Genomic DNA, 25,517 nt, shown 5'->3' on the forward strand with positions numbered 1-25,517 from the left:
ATTCATTCATTCTCATACCATATTTTTTTAAACTACTTAAGAAACTGTTAAAGCATAATTATGCTTCATAATTATATCATTTAGTTCTTCTAATTAATTATTCAATTCTTACACGTCAAAACACCCGTCAACCCTTATTTCAAAAATGCTCCGTGTACATTACAACCCCAGTGTGTACACTGCCAATCGAGGCAACCGAGCACGAACGCACACAAAACCGGACCGACCGACCGAAATTGCGTCGCTAGTGGTTACACTTAGTGCATCTCTGCGCGTCGTCCCGTACGGCCGTGTCTGTGAAGGTGTGTGCTTTACGTAGCGAAGCGTTTCGCTTTTCGGTGTGTGTTGTAGCGTAGACCGTCTTGGCGTCGCTAACCCATCAGTGTGGCAAAGGTGTGTGTTTCGGTGGGCCATCTAATTAGCTTTGCATTTAATTACAACCTGTAAACAAGTGTTTCCTGCGTACAAAAGCAGGGTGACAGAATCCAGGTGATTTTTAAACCGTTTTATGTAGGAAAAAAGCCACTTCTTTCTGTGTACAGTCAGTCCAGTCAGTACAGAGCAGTCAGTGCCTTTTATGGGAGGATTCGAATGCCAGATGTGACACAACGGTCGGTCGAGAGGCCACCGTAGCCACTCAAGCCGTCCTTGATTGTTTTCTCACAAAACCCGCACAAACGGGCGAACGAAGGAAACCGCGTGCACCGGAAGGAAGCGTCACGCTTCCGGTAACTGTGGAGGAAAATAATAGCACGCGTGCATTGTGCCCGCGAGGACACACACTGAATTCCTTCGACATTTGTGATCGTGTGGTACGTTTTGGTGGGGCGAAACTTTCGGAACTTTGCACCCCCACCACCCCGGTCACGGCTTTATGATTTATTAGACGTTGTGTACTCTGCACTAGTGTGTGTATGTGTGTGTGCGTGAGTGTATGTGTGAAAGGCTGTGTGTGAGCAATGAAGTGCGTGTGCATGATTGTGAGCATTTATTGGCATTGAATTGTGTGTTCCAGCACACAATGGGAATTGATGTTGTTGTGATTGTGTGAGTTCGCGACACCGGTGTAAATAAATAAGCAAGCAGAAGCCAAGTCGCAAGTTGCGAACGGGAATGAAGGTTGGCCCAACTATGCAGGCTATTTGTTGCTGATGCCGTATTGTGCGCCAATGAAAGAAATTACAAACAAGTGGAATATGAAGCGATGAAGCTGCAGTGAATACAATCGGACGCACACTTCTTTTGTAGCAATCACGAGGAATACAAGGGAGTTACAATTGTTACCATTTTTGTTCTGTTTCGTTTTCGTTTCTGTCACAGCTGCATCAGAAGTAAGCGTTTTGGAGTGTGTGTATAGCTGAAAAAATATATAAACAACTTTGAACATTAAGGTAAGCCGAGCAGTCGTTTTAAATTAATAATATTTAAGCTACTCACGAAAGTTGTTCTTCTAGATTTTTAGTCATACTAAACACGCTACAGTTACCAAAAGAATTATTTTTATCATAACACGCATACTTCTACATTGAATCATTTTGAGTAAAAAGTTTTTAAACTTTAAAATAATCTACTACTATCCTACACCAAGTCAAATGAGTTTCGCCATCACCTACAGTGGAAAGTTCCGCATAATCTCTGGCGTGCAGATGTTGGTCTGTTTTTTAGTGTTCTCACTTTCCATTTGTCTGCGCTTCCCCGGTGCACGTGTCTGTTTTGCTCGTCGGGCTTTGCCCTTAATGTGAGTTTGATTTGCATCCTTTTTGGCAGTGTGAAAATACACCGAGACAAACATCCTGTCGTCGGTTACGATATGCTACCACCCCACACGTCATCGCGCATCGTGACACAACGGTCGGTCGAGAGGCCACCGTAGCCACTCAAGCCGTCCTTGATTGTTTTCTCACAAAACCCGCACAAACGGGCGAACGAAGGAAACCGCGTGCACCGGAAGGAAGCGTCACGCTTCCGGTAACTGTGGAGGAAAATAATAGCACGCGTGCATTGTGCCCGCGAGGACACACACTGAATTCCTTCGACATTTGTGATCGTGTGGTACGTTTTGGTGGGGCGAAACTTTCGGAACTTTGCACCCCCACCACCCCGGTCACGGCTTTATGATTTATTAGACGTTGTGTACTCTGCACTAGTGTGTGTATGTGTGTGTGCGTGAGTGTATGTGTGAAAGGCTGTGTGTGAGCAATGAAGTGCGTGTGCATGATTGTGAGCATTTATTGGCATTGAATTGTGTGTTCCAGCACACAATGGGAATTGATGTTGTTGTGATTGTGTGAGTTCGCGACACCGGTGTAAATAAATAAGCAAGCAGAAGCCAAGTCGCAAGTTGCGAACGGGAATGAAGGTTGGCCCAACTATGCAGGCTATTTGTTGCTGATGCCGTATTGTGCGCCAATGAAAGAAATTACAAACAAGTGGAATATGAAGCGATGAAGCTGCAGTGAATACAATCGGACGCACACTTCTTTTGTAGCAATCACGAGGAATACAAGGGAGTTACAATTGTTACCATTTTTGTTCTGTTTCGTTTTCGTTTCTGTCACAGCTGCATCAGAAGTAAGCGTTTTGGAGTGTGTGTATAGCTGAAAAAATATATAAACAACTTTGAACATTAAGGTAAGCCGAGCAGTCGTTTTAAATTAATAATATTTAAGCTACTCACGAAAGTTGTTCTTCTAGATTTTTAGTCATACTAAACACGCTACAGTTACCAAAAGAATTATTTTTATCATAACACGCATACTTCTACATTGAATCATTTTGAGTAAAAAGTTTTTAAACTTTAAAATAATCTACTACTATCCTACACCAAGTCAAATGAGTTTCGCCATCACCTACAGTGGAAAGTTCCGCATAATCTCTGGCGTGCAGATGTTGGTCTGTTTTTAGTGTTCTCACTTTCCATTTGTCTGCGCTTCCCCGGTGCACGTGTCTGTTTTGCTCGTCGGGCTTTGCCCTTAATGTGAGTTTGATTTGCATCCTTTTTGGCAGTGTGAAAATACACCGAGACAAACATCCTGTCGTCGGTTACGATATGCTACCACCCCACACGTCATCGCGCTTATCTAGCGCTCTACACCTGCTCACCGTACTGTGCGCGACAGTTCTCTCTTCACGCTGATATCTGCAAAGAGGACGACTATCACAGAAACATAGATACAGAGAGAGCAAAAAAAACAATTTTGTAATAAATCGCATTCCATCCTATCGCTTGTTCGGGGTCGGTAAATCGAGAATGTCGTAGAAGTTACCGCCGTCGGTCCCATAATTGTCTTGCGATGGCCCGCGGCAGTACGGCAGTACGAAAAAGCACTCGAGGTTATCAACAAACGGGCTCCGTGGTACACCAACACCGATACGATTCAGTGCGCTGTGCTGTGCGTGAGGGCACCAACACCACCACTCTACGCACACCGTATTGAATGTCGATCGGTCGTTTGATCATGCTCGAGCCGTAATCATTGCTGAGGCGAGATGTTGATGGTTAGGAGCTACTAACCCTTGGAGGTGTATCAGCTTCTTTGCTACGTCAATGGTGATAGTTTATGTTGATGTGAAATTGTTCATGCATCATATTATTACTGTTTGTGTTATTTTTATAGATTTTGGATCCTTTGAGTCTCTCATTGCCTCTTAATTGTTGTAGTCGTTTAAAAAATCTTTGTATAAGATGGACAAGGCAGAGACTGAAATTAATGGATGAATTTGCCGAAAATTCTGTTTGTCTGATTAGAATATATATCTGTCATTATATCTGTCAAGTGTAATGTTACTTATGAAATGAGAGCTTCCCTAAGCAAAAGCCTCATCTTTTTTTTGTAACTCAAAGAACTAATATTTTCCAAAATTTTAATGCCTAATTGACAGTTTCTTTGTCGTCATAGATTTCGTTGAATTCGACAATGAAATAACTAAATATTGTCCTATTTTTCGTTTTCCGAGTGTTGTAAAACATAGTTTAAATAGTTTTAACATTTTTTGACATTTAATATTTTAGTAAAAATAATATTGAAAAATGTATCGACAATATATTTGTACTTAAACAGAATATTTATAAACAGAAATTAACTAACCTGATCGAGCACGAAAGGTTCACTGATTTAGGCTGAGATTTTTGACATAGAAATTGTTTGACAGAAGTTCTTCCAATCCTTTCATATCGTAAAAACGTTCAATGGTACATTCAACGTTCATTTTAATTTTAATGATAGTAAAAAGATAATGAATATTAAGTAGTAAAAAGATAGTAAAAAGATAATGAAGCGTTTGAAGTGACACTTACGTTTTAAAAAAATAAGGAAATAAAGTAAAATTATGATTGCCACAAAAGACAAGCGAGCAACTAAAAACACATTTAAAAAATCCAAGCTAATAACGCTCACACATTGTTCGCACAATTGTATTACATATAATTGTTACAATCATCTAATTTTGTATTTTGGATACTTGGTTAAGACTTATTTGCCTTCACAACGATGAAATGACAACGAAGGGTTTATACGAGATTTGTGCATTACTGCTACTTTTAGCCGCTAGGTTCCATCCGAATGAATCGCTCGTTTCTTGGCTCGCGCTCTGTGTTTGTTAGTGTGCGTGTGTATTGAGTGTTGGTGATGGAGATGGCGTTTTATGTTTTTTTTTTGCGCGTTGCCGTTGTCTCTTGCTTTGCCCCCACCATGCCATGTATTCCATTTACGGCCTGATGCGCTCGAAGCTCCGGTAACCTTCCGTAAGGCCCACCTCCCTAACCGGATTCTCCCTCAGGCACTCCTCCCGCACGCCATTAAATCTGAATCGGCGATCGACGTAAAAGCATTCCCTCCACCACCTCCGTCATCATCATCATCATCGTCATCATCCCCTATTCTACCACCTTTGAAATCGAAACGGTCTTCAAAGAGAGACGGACCGAGAGAGCGAGCGCACAGAAGAAAAAAAACGTTGGGGCCGCAATTTTGGGAGTGCGCGAAAATGGTTTGTGCGGTGTTTGTTTGGGTGTTGTTTGTATCCATCATCGGTTGGGGAGTCATCGAGCAGCCGTTGTTTGGGTGGCCCCACCATCACCACCAACGTTTCGACGTTCACCCCCCCCCCCACGCCCGTGTACGCTCTGTGGGCCCGGAACAAGTTTTGGCCCAGGTTTCACGCGCGAATTGTGCGAACGGTAAGGCCTCAACCAAACTGTCAAAAAGTGATTAGCCAGGAAAGTTTAGAAAACCCCAAAAACCACAACCGCGCAGCGAATGAACGGAACAGGGCCGAATGAACGGAAAACTTTATTGCCAACAAGATAAGCAGAAGGGCTGGCAGCAATGAATCACTCAATGAAAATGGTGCATTGCAATAATGGGTTTACGTCATCGAACGCCGCGATCGAATGATCGTATGGTTTGAATTGCTCGGGGGTGTAACGAACGCTTGTTTTGTTCTGATATATTTCAATCGAACGCTTGTCAATGCTTGCAACCAGAATGAAGTAATTTTGCAAAATATCCCTTGTGTGTTATAAGTATTTTTAGTATATTTAGCTTTTTTATAACAACTTGCATACGTATGACTTTAATTTAATTAATTATAACTCCCCCCATTATACTCCCGCGGTTCGCTGTGCTTCGTCTGCAGCCCGCTAGCGAATAATTATTTCATATTTTCTTGTCCAGCCAAACAAAAGCACCTTCCCCGTGGGCAGCCATTTTAATTTATTTGTTTAATATACCAATTAGTGGATTATGGGCTTAAATGAGTAATCATCAAACGGTTCGCTCGGTGGGCGGGTGCCCCTATGCGGCATGGGTAACCTCGAAATTAACACCATGAACTACGGTTATGTTTTACCGCCCGTTTACTGCCTCATCCACCTCAACAGAGTGGGTGGCAACAAAACTAACCCTCCCATCTTGCCGGACTCGAGCGTCATAATTTCATGCCGATCGGTATGGAAAAAAGCGCCCTTTTCACTCTCTCTCTCTCTCTTGTTTCCTATTACACGTTCCCCACCATCCAGGTTGCATATAAAACTGGATTATAAACTTGCCACGTGTTTCTAATTCGATTAGTTCTGGCGGAGCTACTGCATAAGCGTAAACAGCCCCAGTGGGAGAGAGAGTGTATGTGGGTTGAAAAGTTGATCACTCATAAGCGGGAAGCAGATGGGAATGATGATGCAGCGAGAGTAAAATTAGATCGACATTGCATACGATTTTGGGAGAGGGGGGATTGTTTACTCTTCAGTGCGACAGTAAATAAATTTGTACCGATTGGAAAATCGTGGGAAACTGTTTAATAAGTATTTGCATTTTAATGATTCGTAAAACGCTTTTGGCACAGAAATACATAAGTTAGAAAATTGTGCCTGTTATACAGCTTTATAATTCTGATATTTACTTCACAATATCGGAAGGAATATTGTTACTATCAATTTCACTTTAAAATATTTAAATGGCTAATTTTGAACCTGAAACAGTACTAAAAGCATACTCGAACATGTATCTAAAGGTGAAGCATTTAGGTAAAAGTATACTGGAACCATTTCCATCTAACTAAATGCCCCTTTTTGTCTAACGCTTTCATTAGCTTAGCGTTTTTTGTTGTCGTTTGTCTATCTTCCATTGACCAAAACTCTAAACAGCTCACAAAAAAGCCCTGCTCGGTGGAAACTCTGCTCTGCATGGTACACCAGCAAACACCTGCTTCCGAGAGTGTCGCAAGAAAACCGGCGCAAGATTCCTCACCAGAAACCGTGTCCCCTCACCCCATCCGGGTGTGTAGATGCATGCATATTTGATGCACCTTTTTATGAGCACTAGCAGCAGCACTAGCAGCAGTAGCAGCAGAACGAAACCACGTACCTAACAGTGGCAGTCGTCCGTGTCCGTGTGACTGGGGCTGGGGGAAACTTTACTTTTCGGGGCAAAAAGCACAACCACAGCACTGTGGGAGAGCAGCAGAGTTTCGGTACGTCCCACCCGGGTTTCAGTAAACGTGAGAAGTGTTTGCGCTGTGGCTCGAGCGATGCTGTTTGGATGCTTGGCTGGTTGCTTTAAGTGCATTATGCAGGTGTTTAAATGTTTATATTTGTCGAGTGATGATGCTGATGTGCGAGTGATCAAAGAGAGGCAACCAGGACCACCAGGGTGGTGGTTTCTTGTTTGTCTGGGAATGCTTTATAGCACTTGGAAAACGGGGCCGGGCGCGTGGTCCGCTGTCGTCGTAGAAGTATCCTAATGTTTGTAGTCAATTAAATAATCTTGTGCAAATCGGTTACGCGAAGTAGGGTGGATTATTTATGTTTAATAATAACTCAAACTGTAAGGCAGAGCTGTCTGTACACCATCGAAATCGTTTCTTTGTACAACTCTATTATCTTCTTTGTACGAACAATGCCTAACATTTCGAAGCCGTTCGGTCATCCGCTTGTCTGAGGCATTCGCTGTTCACTCGTGACTCCGCTGTGGCTTGAGAAACTTGTGGCTTGAAAGGGTGATGCTTGTGGTGATTACAACGAGCTAGAATTAATTGCGCTTGCAACCAGTCTAGTACAACGCGCTGTCTCACGTGGCTTCGTGTGTTGGGTCATTATGTGATGACGCCTTGGCAATAATTCAGCGCTCTGTCAAGGCTGGAAAGCTGAAGTCATTCAACCGACTCGACTCTCCGCGCTAATTGTATGCTAAACGTTTCGTGAATGCTAAATGCGTTGTGGTGTGGTTTTCAGAGCAGAGGATCTTTAACTGAGAAAATGTTTGGTTTGTGATGATGCTGTGAGTTTAGAAGATGTTTTATAGAATATCTGAATCTGAAAATATTGAACAAAACCTAACAATTTAGACAAGACGTATAAAAATTTGTTGTTCCTTTCATATCCAGTGACTATGTCAATCAAAACTCAAAACATGTTAAAACATTCTTCATCATTTGTTTGACACAGCATTCTCACATTCATGTTCATCACTCCCACACGGTGGTCGGAAATCGTTGGCCGAGCTGACGAGCTGTGGTTCTGTTCGAGCAAAAGTGACACATGAACATCTAAAAATAAAAATAGTGCCACATGTTGTCCACTCCTCAGCACTGCTGCTGTGTGCCATGCCGTTTATGCCGGCCACGTCCCTGGGTGCGACCAAAACCAAGCGTGCAAATAATTAATACACATACTGCGTCAACATTTTCCTTCCTACCCTGAAAAGCAAACGAAAAACAGCAATAAAAACACACAAAATAAGCAGATGTTTGAACTTGAAATTTCATTCCTTGAGCTTGAGCGCGCCTGTCTGTTTCCTTTTCTGTGTTTTACGATACGCAAACATTGCAACCAATCTGCCTCTGCCAGAGACGAGCACCGGAATTTGTGTCTCCAAGCGACATATTGATTTTTCTGTACGCTACGCTGTAATTCTTCTCCCTCTTTTTCAGCTTCCTTCTGTTGATCCAACATCTCTTACTCCAATTCTTTTCCTTTCCACTTCAGGGTCGTCCGAACAAGAGTTCGTTGTCCGAGATGGGCTCACGGTTTACGCTTCCCACCGGTGAGCCGGTGTGTGTTTGTTCCCTTTTTGGCAAAGGTGCACAGTCCCGGAACTGGGTAGTGTCCACATTTAAAACGAATGGAAATGGGCAACGAACTCAATCGATGGGAGAAGACCCATTCTGTACCGCTTTTCAGTGGTGTAGTAGTATGCGTCGTTCCGTCGCACGGCAACGGCCCATCATGGGGCTGAAATTTCCCGGTTACGGGTATTAAATGTGTTTGTGTATCAACAATCGCTGTTGACAGCTGTCATTACCACCATTGCGTGGTTTGATAGAGACGCTGGGCTGGGCTGCATTTGTCTTAATCTCTGGCTAATCGCATCAGTTCGTCTTCTCCAATGGTCGGATTTGTGGCACTGGCTAGAGTGTGTAGCTATTTATTCTAAGCGATTAGCTCGTTCGCCGAATGGAATTCATTGCTATCTCGGGAGATTTTGTTTGCGCTCAGCGCTATGTTTGCCCTTGGGAAAACAGACCCAGCGGCTTATCAACCGTTTGCGGTAGAGATGAACATTCAATGATTACCCCTGTAATGTAGCATTATTTGATTAGTGGATTGATTGAGTTTCTCGTAATCTGTAAGGCGATTCAATGTAAACTTGAAGACAAAATGACAGGCAGTAGTGTAGAAATAGAACTCATGTTCTAATGCTTTCTTAATCATGTTTTATCAACCCTTTCTTTGACGTTGTAACAGCATCAGAGCTCTCCAATTTCACTCTATTAGCAGGCAACAGCATTCCATTTCGATTTCCAGCGTGTTACGTGCTAATGCGTATGTTTACAGCACTGGGCCTCCTTTAGGGCCGTTAAGTTGTTTCCCCCATTCCCGAACTCTAAACCGGACGCAGCTGAACCGGGTGACACATGAATCATATTTATGATACTATAAGCATCCTCAAAATAGCTCACCATTTGCGTTTTGCCCGGGCTGGTGAAATATCTCCTGCTAGAGTTTTCTTTTTTTCCCATTCCCGCTAGTCTCTGTGCACAAAATGTGATGAAATGTGTCAAATAAAGTGTAGCGAGATGCTTAGAGGTATGAAATGTATTATAAACACCGGGTGAAATATGAGACACAATGTTTGCAATTCTCGGGCACGGTTTTCCATATTTTGTTGTTGTTTTCAATGCATTCCCAGCAGCGCATGATGAGCAGCGCTAACACTCTCCCGCTCGATTTTTGCGCAATTTTATTACCATACGGCGTGTCATTAGAATGGAAACACTCCCACCGGTGAGCCATTCATCATCCATCTAATTTATGACACATATCATGGCATATCACAATCTCTATAATGTAGCCTTTTCTAGCTCCAGTTCCAGTAGGCTGACATTTCGGCCGGGGGCAGGGAGGCCTTCGAGAAGCATTATTATTTTCACATACTTCTGTCTGCTGAGCTGATCGGCGATCGAGTCCGTGAGCGATACACAATTGAATGAGTGGTGGGAAGCAGGAAAGGTAGCTGCTCAATTACACGTCCAATCATCATCATCATTCCAACTGGTATCACACAGTACGACCAACCAGACGGATGTTAATATTTATTGTTTCATTTTATTTGCGCTTGTCCTTCGGATGACTTTCGGTTGACACTGAAAAGCGGAAGCTGAATTATTGATTGTGTACGCTTTTTAGCTACAGGGTAGGTGACTTGACTACTCTGAATGACATTTTAAGCTCTGCAACGATAAAGCTATTGATTAGAAATTAATTGGAGATACAGGAAATGGTTAAAGTAGCCTTCAGACTGCTTTAGTTGTAATGAAAAATGTATAAGTTTAGTTATTAGACAATGTATTTTAGAATTGAGGAAATCTCTCATCACAAACTACCTTACGATGGTCTTTCGTTGTGTCCAAATCTGATATCTTTTCGGACATTTTTCTCTTTACAGGGTTTTCCTGGAGTGCTCAAAGCTATAAGACACTTTATTGACTCTGTCATAAGTGATATGAACTTAATGTAAAGGGACTCTATAACACCCTTGTTGAACGAATCCAATAAGTATTTTCCAATAGTAACCTGTCCAAATAGGGTACCATAGAGTCCAATTTCTATGAAATGAAGTTCACTTCTAATCAGAAAGAGTCAAGTATATGTCCTACAATTATGAGAACCCCTGAAAAATTCTGTGTTACTTGAGAATTAAACTCTGTAAGGCATATTGTAATAAATTCAATTATTCATATGTTGCCTGGTACATCAGTACACTTTGACAATGATCACAGCAATACTAACAACCACCCACAATCCATTCCCTTCCATTGGATAGCAATGTCCTCTTTTTTGCAATGTAATAATCTGCGGCAGCCACGGCCGTAACAAAATCCCAGTTTTATTTAACAATTAAACTCAAACAACCCAACGCCAAACATATCGCTTACCTCATCGGACAAACCATCCCAGCATCAAGATTGACACACTCACCACAACCACCCGACACACACACAAATCATTTGTTTGATGTCTTTGTAGTCTGCGGTACAGAGGACAGAGGAAAAATGAGAAGTAAACTCCCAACAAATCCCAACATCCCAGCAAAAAGTTGTCCTTGGTTGCCAAATAATTCGTGTCATGCTGCCTACAAAAGGTGGACCAAACCTTGGCACACACTGTGTGAAGTGAAATTCGAAAAGAGCAAAACTTTTTCCCACAATTTCTCCAACCCACACCACGGGCTGAGTGTGTTCATTCAACGCGCAAAGGGAAGCAACAGCAGTAGCAAAACAACAAGAAAAAATTGGTTCAACAAAGTCAAACAAACGCATGCCGTTCAGTTTGAGGTTTGGCTAAGGTTAAGCTAACAAATCGTTCTGCTAAGGTTTCCTGTCCGTTCGCCCGCCGACAGTTTGCTGTTTACATCGCCTCATCACACATGGGGCGGACTCCCGAGGTTTTTGTGTGTACATGTGTGTATGTTTGCTACCGGAGGAGGAAACAAATGAATCATGCAGACTGGAAGCGCTGAGAAGCAAAATCAACCACTTCCAACCCAAACGCGTTGGGAAAGTGTACATAATTTTCCTACTGGACAAACACACGCATCCGGGGTAGAGGAGTGGACCAACAAATGACCCACCAACACAGAAGAAGAAAAAAACTCACCGCAAAGAACGAAACGCTCGATCCCAAACTGTCTGGCCCGTATGCAGCTGCGTGGTGGTGGTGAGCGCCACCACAAACAATCAAACAGAACTAATGATGTAAACATTCCATCATTTGGAAGGAACGATCGCTTTCCTTTCGTGGCCACGTCTCCACTTGCACAAGGCGAGGCACGGGCACTCGCTCAAAACACACAAAAAAAAACGCCAACACCACTCCTCTTACGTACGTACGATGGGTTCCGGGACGAGCCAAATGAAGAAGATCATCGTTAATTAATGGCAATTGTCGGTTGACATGCGTCACGCGCAAACGTGGGCGTGCGGTGGGTTTTTTCTCTTTATTTCCGTACAAACACTGCGCTGCGCTTTGCCGGTAGAACAACACGGCGTGAAGCGTGGAAAGAGTCGTTCCATGCCTCCATGCCGAAATGGTGTTTGGAAGGCAACAGTTTGTCACATGGTAAGCTCTGTGGGGGAGCTGGTTTTGTTGGTTCGCTTCTTCGCTTGATGTGTGTTTTCTTTTTTGTACGTTAAAAGCATAAAATAATGTCACCGCGTTGTAACGGACAGGATCACACTGATCTGATGCGTTCCTGCTCGGTGGGTAACCAGTGGCTTTCGACTCTGACTGCTCCAGGGTTACCATGTTGAGCACAGCACCACTTCACTCCATTCCACTCCGAAGCCAATTCATGTTTTATTCAGTGTGACCGTTGATATGGTGATGGTGGTGGTACGGCTTGCTTGGATTTGCTTTGTTTCTTTCTTTCCCAGTTGCGCCCAAACACCACGACCACGGTTCGTTTTTATTTACGGTCCCGATGGTGATGGTGGTGATGGTGGTGTCCTGCTAAACATATCCCGTGGAATAATGTTGATGTTAGTTGTTAAATTTAGCCTTGATTTACTCCCGTTCCGTGTGGAGGTTTTGACTTTGTTCCTTCTTTTTTCTCACTCACATTTACATTTTTTGTTTGGTTTATCTCTCCACCGTGCTTTGGACGTTGGACGGTTGCTCCCCAGGTGGACACGAGAATGAATATCCTGACGTAACGCATCCATCGTAACGCCAGGGAAGTCGGGGATGATTTGAAGCGTTGCGTCATATTACAGGAACCCCAAGAGTGTCCTGAACTTTCGTCCGCACAGGCCAATATGTCCTGTGTGGTTGTGTGGTGTATGTGTGCATAATTTAGCAATGCGGGAACGTACGCGTGGCGTCATAATTCGTTCCGACCTTTGCTCCCGGCCCGAACGCTCAGACAACAAACATCAAAAACCACTGCCCTGATCCATCCTGTCGTGTGATCGCTCGACCCCTCGAAAGCCAAAGTGGAATTGCAAACATTGCCCCGCCAGGGGGGGGGGGGGCATTGTGGTGAAACCCGGAAAAGAGCAAACAAAAACTAAGGGAAACGCGACCGGTAAAGATATCCGGAAGTTTATGAAATCATTTCCCCACCGAGGAGGGGAAGCTCTCCCTTTCGCTGTTTGCTATCGGGCGATGGCGTAAAGTGATTCATTAATCTTTTCACACCATTATCAAGAGCGCTCATAATCGTTGCGTTTCATTATTGGCACCTACGAGTTTGGTGGATTTTGCGCGTTTTTTTGCTTGTTGAGAGGATCATTCAATTTCATCCTCCCTGTTTTCTGCTTGATGCTGGTGGTAGTGGTGGGTGATTTAATGTTGGTGCAGGTACGTTTGATTTTTTACCGCAGTGTACACGGGCAGCAACCCCAAAAAAAAAAAACAGTCGAAAACGAAGAAACGGAAAATTCCAATTTTCTCGTCATTATGACTTTGGGCGGTGGGGAACCCTCCGGTAGCGGCGGTTGCCTTAATTTTGATTAATGATGAGTGATTTTATTGGAAAATGAAAATCTTTTCCATCTTTGCACAGTGGGGACGAAATGTGGAGTTCGGCACAAAAAGGAAGCAAATTGGTGGGAAATTAAATGTTTCTTTCCATGGGGGGGTTATGATTTAAAAAAGAGCAATTTGATGAATTTTTATTTTGCTTGAAATTATAAACCGTCGTCTTTGCTTTCGTAATTCCTCATACATGAAACATTTCACAAAATTTGATGTCAAATATGAACTTCAAAATGACCTATAAAATCGGTTTTCCTTTCAAAAGTGCCTTGCTTGAACAGCTGCAGTCGTCGTTTAATCCGTCAGCGCTTATTGCATATACGCGTTTGCCTAGCGATCAATGCCGTTTCTACTAAACACACACACGCTCACATTCCCTCATTCAAATGATGTCCAAAGAGTGGATGCACATTTCACACACTTGCTTGTTCGTTCCGTTTCCTGGGAAAGCAGTGTTTTTATTTACTCTAGCATTTCATAATCCACCACCCAATTTAATCTCAATTTCGGTCCGAATCTAGCCCGTGCGCGCGCGTTCGATCTACTAAACACAACGCCAAATGTACGTGAAACCCCTGGCAACCCTTCCTGGTGTATCTTTGTGTGGGTATGTGAGCCAATCATCCCCCACGGGTAAGATACAAGCGCACGATGCGCGGGAGGGGTCCCTCGGTTTTTATAGTGCCACACGCTCTACGCCACGCTGCGGAACGATGTGCGAGATACATTTTTCATGGCGGCCACTAATAAAAGATCATCGCAAGGGCTTCCGAGTGCGAGGGCTGGCAACCGGCCCGATGATGACGATCATAACGGTTGCGCGTTTGCCTTTTGACGCCAAGACGTCACCGTTTGCGTAAAAGAAAAGGTTAAACTGAACGCTAGAATGGATTTGTTTTCAGTACACACACACACGCTCACATACCCATTCAAATGCTCTCCTCCCATGAGAATTTGGATGGTTTATCGTTTACATTTTCCGGCAGCAACAACGACAAATATTCCCCGACACACAAAATCAGCATCGTAATAATGCATATTTGGTTTTGTTATTACGCATTCCACGCGTTGCTGTTTTTCACGCAACACACTGCTTTCCGCACACAAATGCGCGCACGCTGGAGAACGAGGATAGCCCATGGAAACGGGCCGTATGGTTGTAATTTTTTTATTTTGTTTTGTTTTATTTCGATCCTTATTCGCCATCTTCCGGAGCAGAGGCATACGATAACGGTCGGAGAAGGATCTCAACAGTACGGGAAGGTCGCTGAGGAAGTGACGTGGTGTGTGCGTGTGTGTGTGTGTGCTATGCCTCTAAATTTACAGCGCAAACATGCAAATAAAGATGGATCGCTGTCGACATTACGTGCACGGCCGTATAAACACTAGCGCCGAGTGCCGAATTTGAACGTGAAGGCACACGCACTCTCTCTGTCTCTCTTTCTTTCTACGGTACCAGTTCCGCGTGGACGACAACGACAATGAATGCGTAGGAAATTATGCCACGGATCATGTGTCGCGTGGTGCGTGCGCGGCAAAAACCCCGCGGCAACAACGAGATTCGTACCACTTTATTGCGGTGAATTTGCTGAGGTTATGGTGCCGGTTTTGTTGCGCCCAGCGATGGTGGTGGTGGTGATGGCGGCACAATAATCGTAAATACTGTGAAATTGGTAGCATGGTTTCAAAAAATCCTTCTACGGGCGGCGCTCTCGCGCGCGTAATTGTCAATTTTATGCTGTGGTGCGGCACGGGCGCATGGTTGTCACGCGTGTTTTGTTCTTTTGTTTTGGGGGTGGGACATTTGTTGGTTGAGATGGTGGAAAAGAATGGATTGATTTAACGCTTGCTTACGCAAATTTTCATGGTAATTTTGAAGAGAAGGAGCGTAGGAGTGATTGGCCCAAACATTCAACTATTTGCTGAATTATTGAATTATTTCATACAAAATACAACAGCAACATATTAATTAAATTAACGATGGATGACACAGATTTAATGAAAAATTAAATTTATGGCCGTATTTTTCATCAATTTTTCTTTCTTATCTTTCCCTCCATTAGGTACGTATCATCGTCAGCTTTAAAACATCCACCAACTCTCTGACCCCCATCGTCCTCCCATCAACGAGCCCGCGGACACTCACCATCCAACCAGTAAGAATGAATCATTTTGTCCGTCCCCAAAACCGCTGTCACTTGCAGAACGCCGTAGCGTTAAAATAAATTGTACCATCTTCCTTCCAAACTGTCACTCAGCATTAAAGGGAGTGGCATGATTGAGATTGGAATTTGCGACTTCATCACCAGCAGCACAGTGCGCCTCCATAAGTCGAGCGCGTAATAAGTTTCACCATAGCAACCCGGTGCCCGGTGTACCAGGCGTTTCCATCGCGCGCGAAAAACCACCATCACCACCACCACCACCACGTGGGTTTTCTTTCGGGGGACATTTTGCGCAGATTTGGCCCAGCTTGTGCACGATTGGAATGTGAGCATGTCGCATTTCAGGCTCAAATTTCAAGTCAATTTCGGCCTCAATCGCAAACGAACACAACAGAACCAGTTCGCGTTCGCGTCAAGCGTTGCTCGCTGAGGCTCGCTGTTGACGCTCGAGTCGAACGCGAACTGGAAGCTTGTCGTTATTTTCTCATAATTTCAATTATTCAAATTGCCATCTAAATCTTTTCCCCTGCACCGCACGACACGACTAGTGCTGGCGCAAGAGATTTGCGGCGCGCTCGTGTTACGACCGCTTCGTTATTACGCTTACGCAGACAGTAGTTGTTCCCTTCGCTTTGCATTGGCTGTGTGCTGTGCTTGGTGGGCGGTTGCACTGTTGTGTTGCCGGGATTTAAACGAATCTTCGGCCGTAATCTTCGGCCCAGTTTTGCGCCCATGCTCCACACGTGTACGCGCGGTTCGTGAGCATAAATTGATAAATATGAAAATGAGCTTAAAAATCCTGCTCCAACCACCAGCGCACGGCCGAGGCAGATTGGTCGATTGTGGGGACGTAAGCAAGAAAGAGCGAGAGTAAGAGAGAGAGAACGATGGTGTTAAAGTGGTAGGATAGACTGAACTCGTGTGTAAAGCTCCAACTGATGATAGTTGCTTACTTTTAGCCGGCTTGCTCCCAATCATCAGTATAATCTTCTCAATTGGCACGAGCCGACGATGTTTTCCGAGAATTAAGGTCGTTTGCATGAAGGTCGCGTGTAGCCGCAGACGCTTCGATTTATTTTATGGAAGCGATCAAACATACAACTTTTCAAAACAGTAACATTAAGTTTCTCTTTAAAACTAGTTTACATATTCTAGCCAAATAATGTGAAGGAAAAACCTTTTTCCGTATGAAACGAAATAGGATTTCCGAAACCCATCCATTTGCATCGTTTTCTGTTTGTCGATAGTCCCGATGGAGGAACCAGCTTACCGCTTACCGTCATAAATAGCATTCAATTTAATGAACATGCACGCAATATTCCCACGCTGGAGCCTACATTCCAATGTCCCTGCGCACACACACACACGCACGAACACAGGACAAAGCCATCGGTAGTAGATTCATTAGCAAAATGGACGAATGCCCATAAAATTAGCCAAAGTGAGTCTTGCCCCGCACGCACGCATAGCAAATCCATTTTGTATCTGGGCCTGTGGCCGCTTCCGGGGTCGGTCTCGCTGTTAACCGTCGCCGCCCGGCTGAAATCTGCTCTTTTGCTCTCGTTAGTTTTAAAACTGCAACCATAAAACGACCAACCAACCGACCGACCGGTCCTAGTTTTCGGGTACTCCGGGGAGATACAAATTGCGACCGAACAATGTGCGCCATCGGTGTGTTGTCGGTGGTCGTAAAAAGGGTTTGTTGTTTTGTGGCAGTCTTTTTTTTCAGTCTCTGCCTCTTCTCCCGTTTTATTAGCACAATATATATTTTTGTCATATTTCGCACGGAGACGAAGCATAACAATTGCTCGTATTCTCTTTTAAACGACTTATGCCACACTTATTAAGCGATAAACCCGTGTGTTTATTGTTATCATAAAGCATGCATCTTTTCAAAATTAACGATATACAAGTGTGAGTGGGTTTCTATTGAGTTTTGCGTCGGTTTAAATCGGTAAGGTCGCAGTAAAATATTAAAATATTGCCTCACCATAAACAATTCCAGCGGTGAATGGAAAAAGGGAAGCATTGCATCAAACCAGTTTGTTAATTAAATAAATCAATTAGCGGAAACCATTCATCATCTCCAATGTTTGCAGACGCAAACACGACCGTCTTGTCTCATTTTTCATCAGTCTATTAATCGTTGTAATTAAGAGCGCCCCAAGGTCCAGCGCCGGGAACCACTTTCAACTCGCCAATAAAACTTTTCATCTTCCAATTTTCTTTCATAAAACAACCCCCGTTATAAATAGAACAAACTTTCGAACCAATACCACTTAGGAGACACTTTCCTTCTCACTTGTTGGAAACGTTCTGCCTAGTCTAACACGGCCGCACCAAGATGAGTTAATTTTGCCACGTGGTAAAACTTTTCACCGAAGGTAACCGGAGGCGTTGAAAAGGAACACAACTTTTGTGTGGCAACAACCTCGCAACCCGCAAGGATTAACCTCATCGAACGGAGTGCTGGAGGTGCTGAATTCGGTTAACTTTTCGAGCATCTCCTTTGTACAAAAGGTGACTGCTTAGAGGCGTGCCATACTTTAGCCGGTTACCATGCCTGCGGATCAAATTATGACAACGCCAACGGTAGCAGGCTGAGAGTTTCCAGGGTTTTTCCAATTTTGTGGTCACGTCTCCAGCTAGGTTAAACTTTTCGCTGGCTCGGGAAAAGTTGTCACGCGGGATAGAAATTTTTAGAATATTAGCTTGTACTTGGAGGCTCAATTTTGCTGCTTTGGATGAGAAGCTCAATATTGAATGATTCATTATAATATTTTGGGGCGAAATCATACGATTTAAAAGGGCTTCAGTTTAATTTAAGCTTAAAATCACCAGTATTTGCAATTTATATAGATCTTCTTAGTATCTAACTCATCTTTTCAACTGCAATACACTAAAGCTGCGCCATTTGATGTAAAAGTTTGGGCCTACATCTTATCGAACGGAATCATATTGGAATGTCCAATGTCCAAGTTCATTTCACGTAAGAAAGACTCGAGAAAGTGTCGCAAAATTTTGACAACCTCTGAAATCCCTGTAAGACTCTATTTCAAATCGAATCATAATCAGTAACTTTTTCTTAATCGTTGACAGTAAAACATTGTCCATTTCAACCATTTACATTACCGCACTGTATACAAAGTCTCATGAAGCTCTATACTAAAACCTTGTAACAGAATCTTGTAAATTCCGATATTATTTTCATCGATATGATATACCCCCTATCAAATGATTCATTGCCAGTGAATTGCTAGACACGTTTAACGCACACCATAAATCCTGCAAATTGCCCAACTTACCCCATGCTTCTAATAATCTCAACGCATTCGCATTGGAGTTGTTAAAATATCATTCCAGCAAAACACACACACACACACACACACACACACACTTCACATCTTCACCGTGAGTGTCGTGAAGTTTTCCACTCAATCATCGCTTGCCGCTTCTATATTGGCGGTTCGCTATAAACAACACCCTTTTTTACGATCGTAATTCACGATCCCACCATGAAGAGTATGAAATTTATGATCCATATGTGGCAAAGTTACGTTTCAGTGAGCGGGGTTTTTTTCTTGGCGGCTGCTTAACCCTCTGCTGCCTACCTAAGTATGTACATACATAATCTATGCGAAGGTGGCAATGTTCAAAACTGCACTTTAAACATTGCATACGCGTTTGAATGTTGTATCATTACCAAGCGTTGTTGTGATTCATTTACGATGTCAACCTTTTTTTAGAACCCCGTTTCATGTTGCTTAATGTTTAGACAAAATTCATGAACACTGGTTTCGATTCGCAGTTCAACAAACCGCAGTTCTGTAACCTTCCCTGCGCAGTTCCTTTCATTTTCTTCACAAGCAACCTAACTGGAGTCAACTGGGAATCAACGGACTTATTTCCTTTCGCTTATCTGATGGCTGCTGACTTTTAATGCTGCTGGTTTTAATTCGCTACCATAAAAGTGTGTGTGTTCCGTTGTTATTACATTTCCTTCGCCTACTCAGTGCGTCCCCGACAGAAAAAAAAACCCGACCCCGTTACCCATGTGTATCGCCTATAGTTGGCGCTGCCCCTAAGCAACCTTCCCTAACGACCTATTCATTTGGAGAAGGGAAGAGGCAAGGTAGGCATACGGAGGGTGGAATAAAAAAGTTCCAACAACTACACAACATCCCCGTGATGGGGGAGGGACAGGACAGGCGAAGGTGCTTCTTGCACCCGCCATCAAGCAGCACTGGAATCAAATTAAACTTGACTCTACTCATACTCCGATCCGAAGAAGTTTCGTACGTTCTTTTGCAGAACCTTTCCGTCCCGTGTACCCGTGGCCGCCGGGACCGGACCCGACACCGTTCTTTACGGTGTGCCATTAGTACCACCGCCCAACCATTGCACCGATGGCTCCCTCTAGCGTGATTTGCAGCGAAGCATCTCCCATCTATATGAGGATCCCAGATCCTCATAATGGGGCGAGTTTTCAAACCCCCACCCCCAGGGGGCAGGGGTCCACCGGTGGAACGGAACGGGAAAGTTTTGCAGAAAGCTTCGCCAAGCCCGCGCGTGTGCTCTGGTCGGACTTTCCGAGCTCATAATCGTCTTATCTGCTTTACGGACGTGCTTTAACAGACGGCGAAAGAGAGAGAGAGAGAAAGATAGAGAGAGCAGGAGCGCCCATCACACTGACAGCACGAACGAAGCACGACGCCTCGACACGTGTGTTATTATTTTCCACAACTGAAATAACACAAATAATTAATGCAACATTCTAGCCCACAATCACGCTACCCCCGCTTCACGAGAGGGAGGGGGAGGGGCGAAACACGGAATTGGCCCCACAAAATGTGCAGATAGTTAGTGCGGAACCGTTCTCAGACATTCCGACACAAAGCGGCGGCTAGGACCGCCGTAATGGCCGTAAAGGACTTCCTCCGCCGCAAAACAATAACAAAGTCGTCGCACTAATAATCAACCATTTCGTCGGTTCGAAATAGTAAATCATTTCCCTCTTTCTGGTCTCCCTCCCTTCCCTGCCCGTTTGTTTGATTTGTGCAAGAATGCAGCAAGTTTTTTTTTGCTTCCTCCTTCGGCAAACAATAATATTGGTTCAGGCCTTGCCTGCCTGCCAATTGGAGCTTTAGTTCCGTCGGAGTCTTTTTGCTTTAAAGCTGCACCTTTTTTCGCTGCACGGGCAGGGCACACGGCACAAGTGGACAAGTTTGGTTCCATAATTTTATTACGCCAATTGTACGGAGGTTGAAACCGAGGTTGAAGGGGTTGTTGGCTGCCGTTGTAGTTGCTCTATTGCAATTCTTGGAATAGAGCGGGAGAGAGTTTTCTTTTCTTTTGGTTTTGCCCTTTTTCCCAACTCTCCAAACAAAAAACAACTAAGTTTTCTGACCCCGGACAGGACGGTCCCGGTGACCCGAACACCCTAATCGAAAGGCGCACAATAAAAGTTGACATTTATGGGTTCATCTTTTGTATCGATCCCATCGTCCTTTGGTCTCTTGGGGGAACGGGTCTGTGCGGACCGTTTCTTTCTGGTCTGGAGCTGCGTATGGTTGAATGGTTGTTCACAAGGAAAGCGGTCGAAAGCTTGCTTGCTCACGATAGCCTCCGGACGGCTAGAAAGCTGATTATAGTAAATTTTGAAACATAATGTTGATTCCCACATGTCTCTGTGTGTGCGTGTTTGTTACCCTTCAATGGATGGGTAAGTGTTAGTGTTGGGCCATACGATTCATTTCACAACCCGACCCGGAGTCGGGTGCGAGCCAACCGGAATCGATTCCGATCCGTGGGTGCAGCGGGTGCGCAAGGTCGGAGGCGGAATCAAATCCAACCCGCGGGTGTAACGAGTTCGGGTCGACCCGAAATATCAGTAGGTGCGAGAAAGCATAAGCGACTCCGACCCGTGGGTGCTGCGAGTTCGGGTCGGGTCGGGCCACGGTAGGTTCAGTTTGACCCGTTGGTGCAGCGAGTTCGGGTCGACTCGACTGATGAGTAGGTGCATGAAAGCAAAAGCGACTCGGACCAGCTGGTGCTCCGAGTTCGCGTCGGGTCGGGCCAAAGGGGGTTCATTCCGACCCGTTGGTGCAGCGAGTTCGGGTCGACCTGACTGATGAGTAGGTGCGAGAAAGCATAAGCGACTCTGACCCGTTGGTGCAGCGAGTTCGGGTCGGGTCGGATCAAGATAGGTTCAATATGACCCGACCCGACCCGTACTCGCCGCACCAACGGGTCGGAGTCGCTTATGCTTTCTCGCACCTACTGATCTATCGGGTCGACCCGAACTCGCTGCACCCTCGGGTCAAACTGAACCTACTGTGGCCCGACCCAACCCGAACTCGTTGCACCAACGGGTCGGAGTCGCTTATGCTTTCTCGCACCTACCGGAGTCGTTGCACCCACTAAACCTACTTGTATCTTTCGGGTCGACCTGAACGACTCCGGGTCGCTTACGGATGGCTCCGACCCGATAGGTTCGGGTCGACCCGGCCATCACTAGTAAGTGTGTCCTATGGATCGGTTTAGCACATGGTCTGTTTATCAGTGAACCAGTACTGATGCGTTGATTTACATTGAAAACTGAACACAGGGAGGGAATTAATTTTCAAACTATATTTTAACTAAAATCAACAACACTTACCAAACCAAAAACAACCCACCCAACCAGTAATGCTTCCCGTCCTAGGGATACAAAGCCCAAGAGGGACATCCTCCCAAAGGCGCTTCACACATTGCCACGCATCCATGCTTCCGAAAAAAAACCCATTTTGGCATAAAATTTTATCGCTCTCGAGAATGTTTCTTGAAAGATATGTGTTTTACGACGGGCCGGAATCTTTTACGAAAGCCGACAAACATCGTCCGTCCGTCCCGAAAAAGGTTTCTGCTCCTCCTCGAAGGCGGCAGCAGCACGTGTGTTTTTTTTGTCCTTCCCAAAAGCCCACTCTTTCGATGTGTCTCGAAGAAAAGGGATTTAAAAGACAACCCCCATTCCGGGGGACACGCTCACGCGTGTGTGTGTTTTTGTGTGGTAGTGAGTTGGTTAGTTGTTTATTATTTTTGTTCTTTCATGTGTTTAAAATGCGGAATAAGCTCCCTGCGCGAAGGGAGGAGCATGAGATGCTGGGTAGGGTTCTGTCAGACAGCGAGACACACAGACGTAACACACCACCCCGTAGTGTGCCAATCCGTGCGGCCCGACCAAACCTTAAAAACCCGGCACGGTGTGCTCCCGTGCCTTGTGGAGAGAGAGAGATACTAATTTCGATAAAGCATTGCGTCCCATCGTCAGATCGTTGTAAAGTTGGACGCAAACTTTGACAACCGCTTTGGGGGTTTCGCTTGAGTGAGCAGGAGTGGAGGGGGGGAATGGGAAGCAAAGACGGAACCAGCGACGGAACTCCTTGTGAGGGTTGCAAATTTTTCCATTCCGTTCGCATTTGTCCTAAAGGCCTACTCGGCTAGGTTAGGTGTGTGTCTGTGGGCCACGGGTGATGACAGCAAAGCAAAGCTGGGACAGAAAACGGAGAAATAGGAAGCGACAGGTCCATGGTACCTGTATCTTATCGTAAATCAACTTTTTTTTGTGACTCTCGTTGTCCACGACTTTGCTTATTCTTTGTTCGCTTTTCTTTGCTCGCTCCATCTAATCAACTCTGTTCGTGGGTCTTTGAGTTCATGAGGCTTCCTACTAGGACAGGTCGCATGCAGCAGAAAATTTATTACATTCCACCGGTGCCGCTCACTCTCCGGGGTCAAAGTGCGACGAACAAGACGGCCGCTTGTCCTCTTCTTGAATTTCTGACTCCCTTCCTCCCCCCCCAGACAGAAACTGTAAAACAACTTTCGACAAACTTCTGTTTATGCGTGTAAATAGCTGGGAGCTGGTGTGTGTGTGTGTGTGTATGTGTGTGTGTGTGTGTATGTGTTTGTGTGTGTGTGTGTGTGTGTGTGTGTGTGTGTGCGTGTGTGTGTGTGTGTGTGTGTGTGTGTGTGTGTGTGTGTGTGTGTGTGTGTGTGTGTGTGTGTGTGTGTGTGTGTGTGTGTGTGTGTGTGTGTGTGTGTGTGTGTGTGTGTGTGTGTGTGTGTGTGTGTGTGTGTGTGTGTGTGTGTGTGTGTGTGTGTGTGTGTGTGTGTGTGTGTGTGTGTGTGTGTGTGTGAAACAAAAGGGAACGTGGCACTGTTACTGAGCTTTTCGAGTTTAGATGCGGATGAAGCTTTTCTTTTTACCTTACTGCATTGTGAAATGACAAGAATTTCATACAGATACGTGACAAAGACCGGCTGGAATTTGTCGGGGCTTGGAAAATTTATTAAGAGAAAAGTTACTATGTTGTTTTCCTATGTTTCTATATTTCTATACAATTTTATACAACTTCATGTTATGATAATTATAAACTCATCTTTTTTGTATTACGGATTATCTTTTGTAAATAATTTCTGCATTTTTCCACCCAAATGTATGTGTTCTTTGAATAGTTTTAGGCAACAGAAGTTAAACATATAAAATTCTAAATAAGAATTCAGCCGTACCGGCAAAGTAGTTCGGTCCTGGGAACGTTCGCCGCGACGCTCATTTTCACTCATTTCATAGCCCTCTAGATGAAAAATTAGAAAACCGTATAGAAGTATAGATCTATACTATATCTATAGAACCGTATAGATATAGTATAGAAGGATGCACCTCCACCATAAAAAAAAAACCGTCATGAACCAGCGGTGGATCTAACGGTAGGCGGACTAGGCGGTCACCGATGATCTCTAGTCTTTGATATGCCGTATGTCTACAAGTATTAGCGACAAAGGCCCCCGGAAAGATGATCGTAGGGATCCACCAGAATTCTCTTTTGTATAAATTCAATTCAAGTTTTGTTTCCACTTGCGTCCGCTAGCGGAATTGGAAAGAAATGTGTAACATATCACATGCACGTTTGCTTCGATCGTTTGTCGTTTTAATACCCCCAACAGCAGAACCGGTCGCAAAGATGGTGGTGCCAATTAAATGGTTGTATTGTCTCCTAGGTAGCGGTAATCGACCGGGCGGCGTACAGTGCGTTTTCTGAGAATGCATGGAGTGTGTAGACGCAGCCGGTGACAATGCACGCATCAGAATCAAACAGTTTTGGGGTTCCCGCACGCACACACACACACGCGCAGGCACGCATGCACGCGCGTACGCGAGAACGCACCCCCGAACGCGCGTACACGCACGATCGATTTCCGCTACCTTACAGGGTTTAGAATCATATAATGGACTACTTGATCCACTCGGTGGAATGTTTGAAATGGTAAGCGGATGTTTGCAACGTTGCTATAGAGGTTTGCATGCATATAGGGTAATCTGTCAAACACTTAGGAGAAGTGTGCAAAACAGCTATGGAGTGTTGCATCCAGCTATGGAGCGCTCGGTTGTAGCGCTGTAGAAATGTATTCAAAAAAAAAATTAAAAGCACTGCGTGATGATTTAAATGTTTGGGGTGATTAAACATATGTTAATAAGGCAAGGCAGGGAGGGGAAGGGAGTTAGAGGAAGAGGAGGAGGAGAAGGAATGGGCGCCAATATTTTTGAATTTTTCGGCCGTTTTTTTTTGCTCCACCGTCTGAAATAGTTCATCCATTCCTTCAACAGATGGCGCTCGTTCCGCACCTAAATATAATAATGCAATAAATACGCTGGCTATCGTAGTTTTGGCTGAAGTCTAGCGTATTTTTTGCGTATTTTTTGACACAAAACGACGCAAAAAACTACGCAGAAAACTGCTCGAATTTGCGCAGCGGGAGGCATGATAAAATTCTCTGAACGC

At 44.5% G+C, this 25,517-nt stretch overlaps 1 protein-coding gene across 3 annotated transcripts in view; it reads left to right on the forward strand.

Annotated features, from left to right (window-relative positions):
- Positions 1 to 252: 252 nt before the first annotated feature.
- Positions 253 to 25,517, forward strand: part of LOC120895746 (PE-PGRS family protein PE_PGRS16-like) — a 71,090-nt gene continuing 45,825 nt past the window's right edge. Inside the window, exons 1-3 of one of the 3 annotated variants that reach the window (XM_040299334.1) lie at positions 253 to 489; positions 1,321 to 1,391; positions 2,561 to 2,631. The gene's annotated coding sequence lies outside the window, so the exon portion shown is untranslated. Of the gene's footprint in view, positions 490 to 1,320; positions 1,392 to 1,865; positions 2,632 to 25,517 lie in introns of those variants that run through there. The other 2 variants (XM_040299333.1, XM_040299335.1) reach the window with 2 other exon arrangements.

This window comes from Anopheles arabiensis, chromosome 2 (genome assembly GCF_016920715.1).
Source record: "Anopheles arabiensis isolate DONGOLA chromosome 2, AaraD3, whole genome shotgun sequence".
Lineage (NCBI taxonomy): Eukaryota > Metazoa > Arthropoda > Insecta > Diptera > Culicidae > Anopheles > Anopheles arabiensis.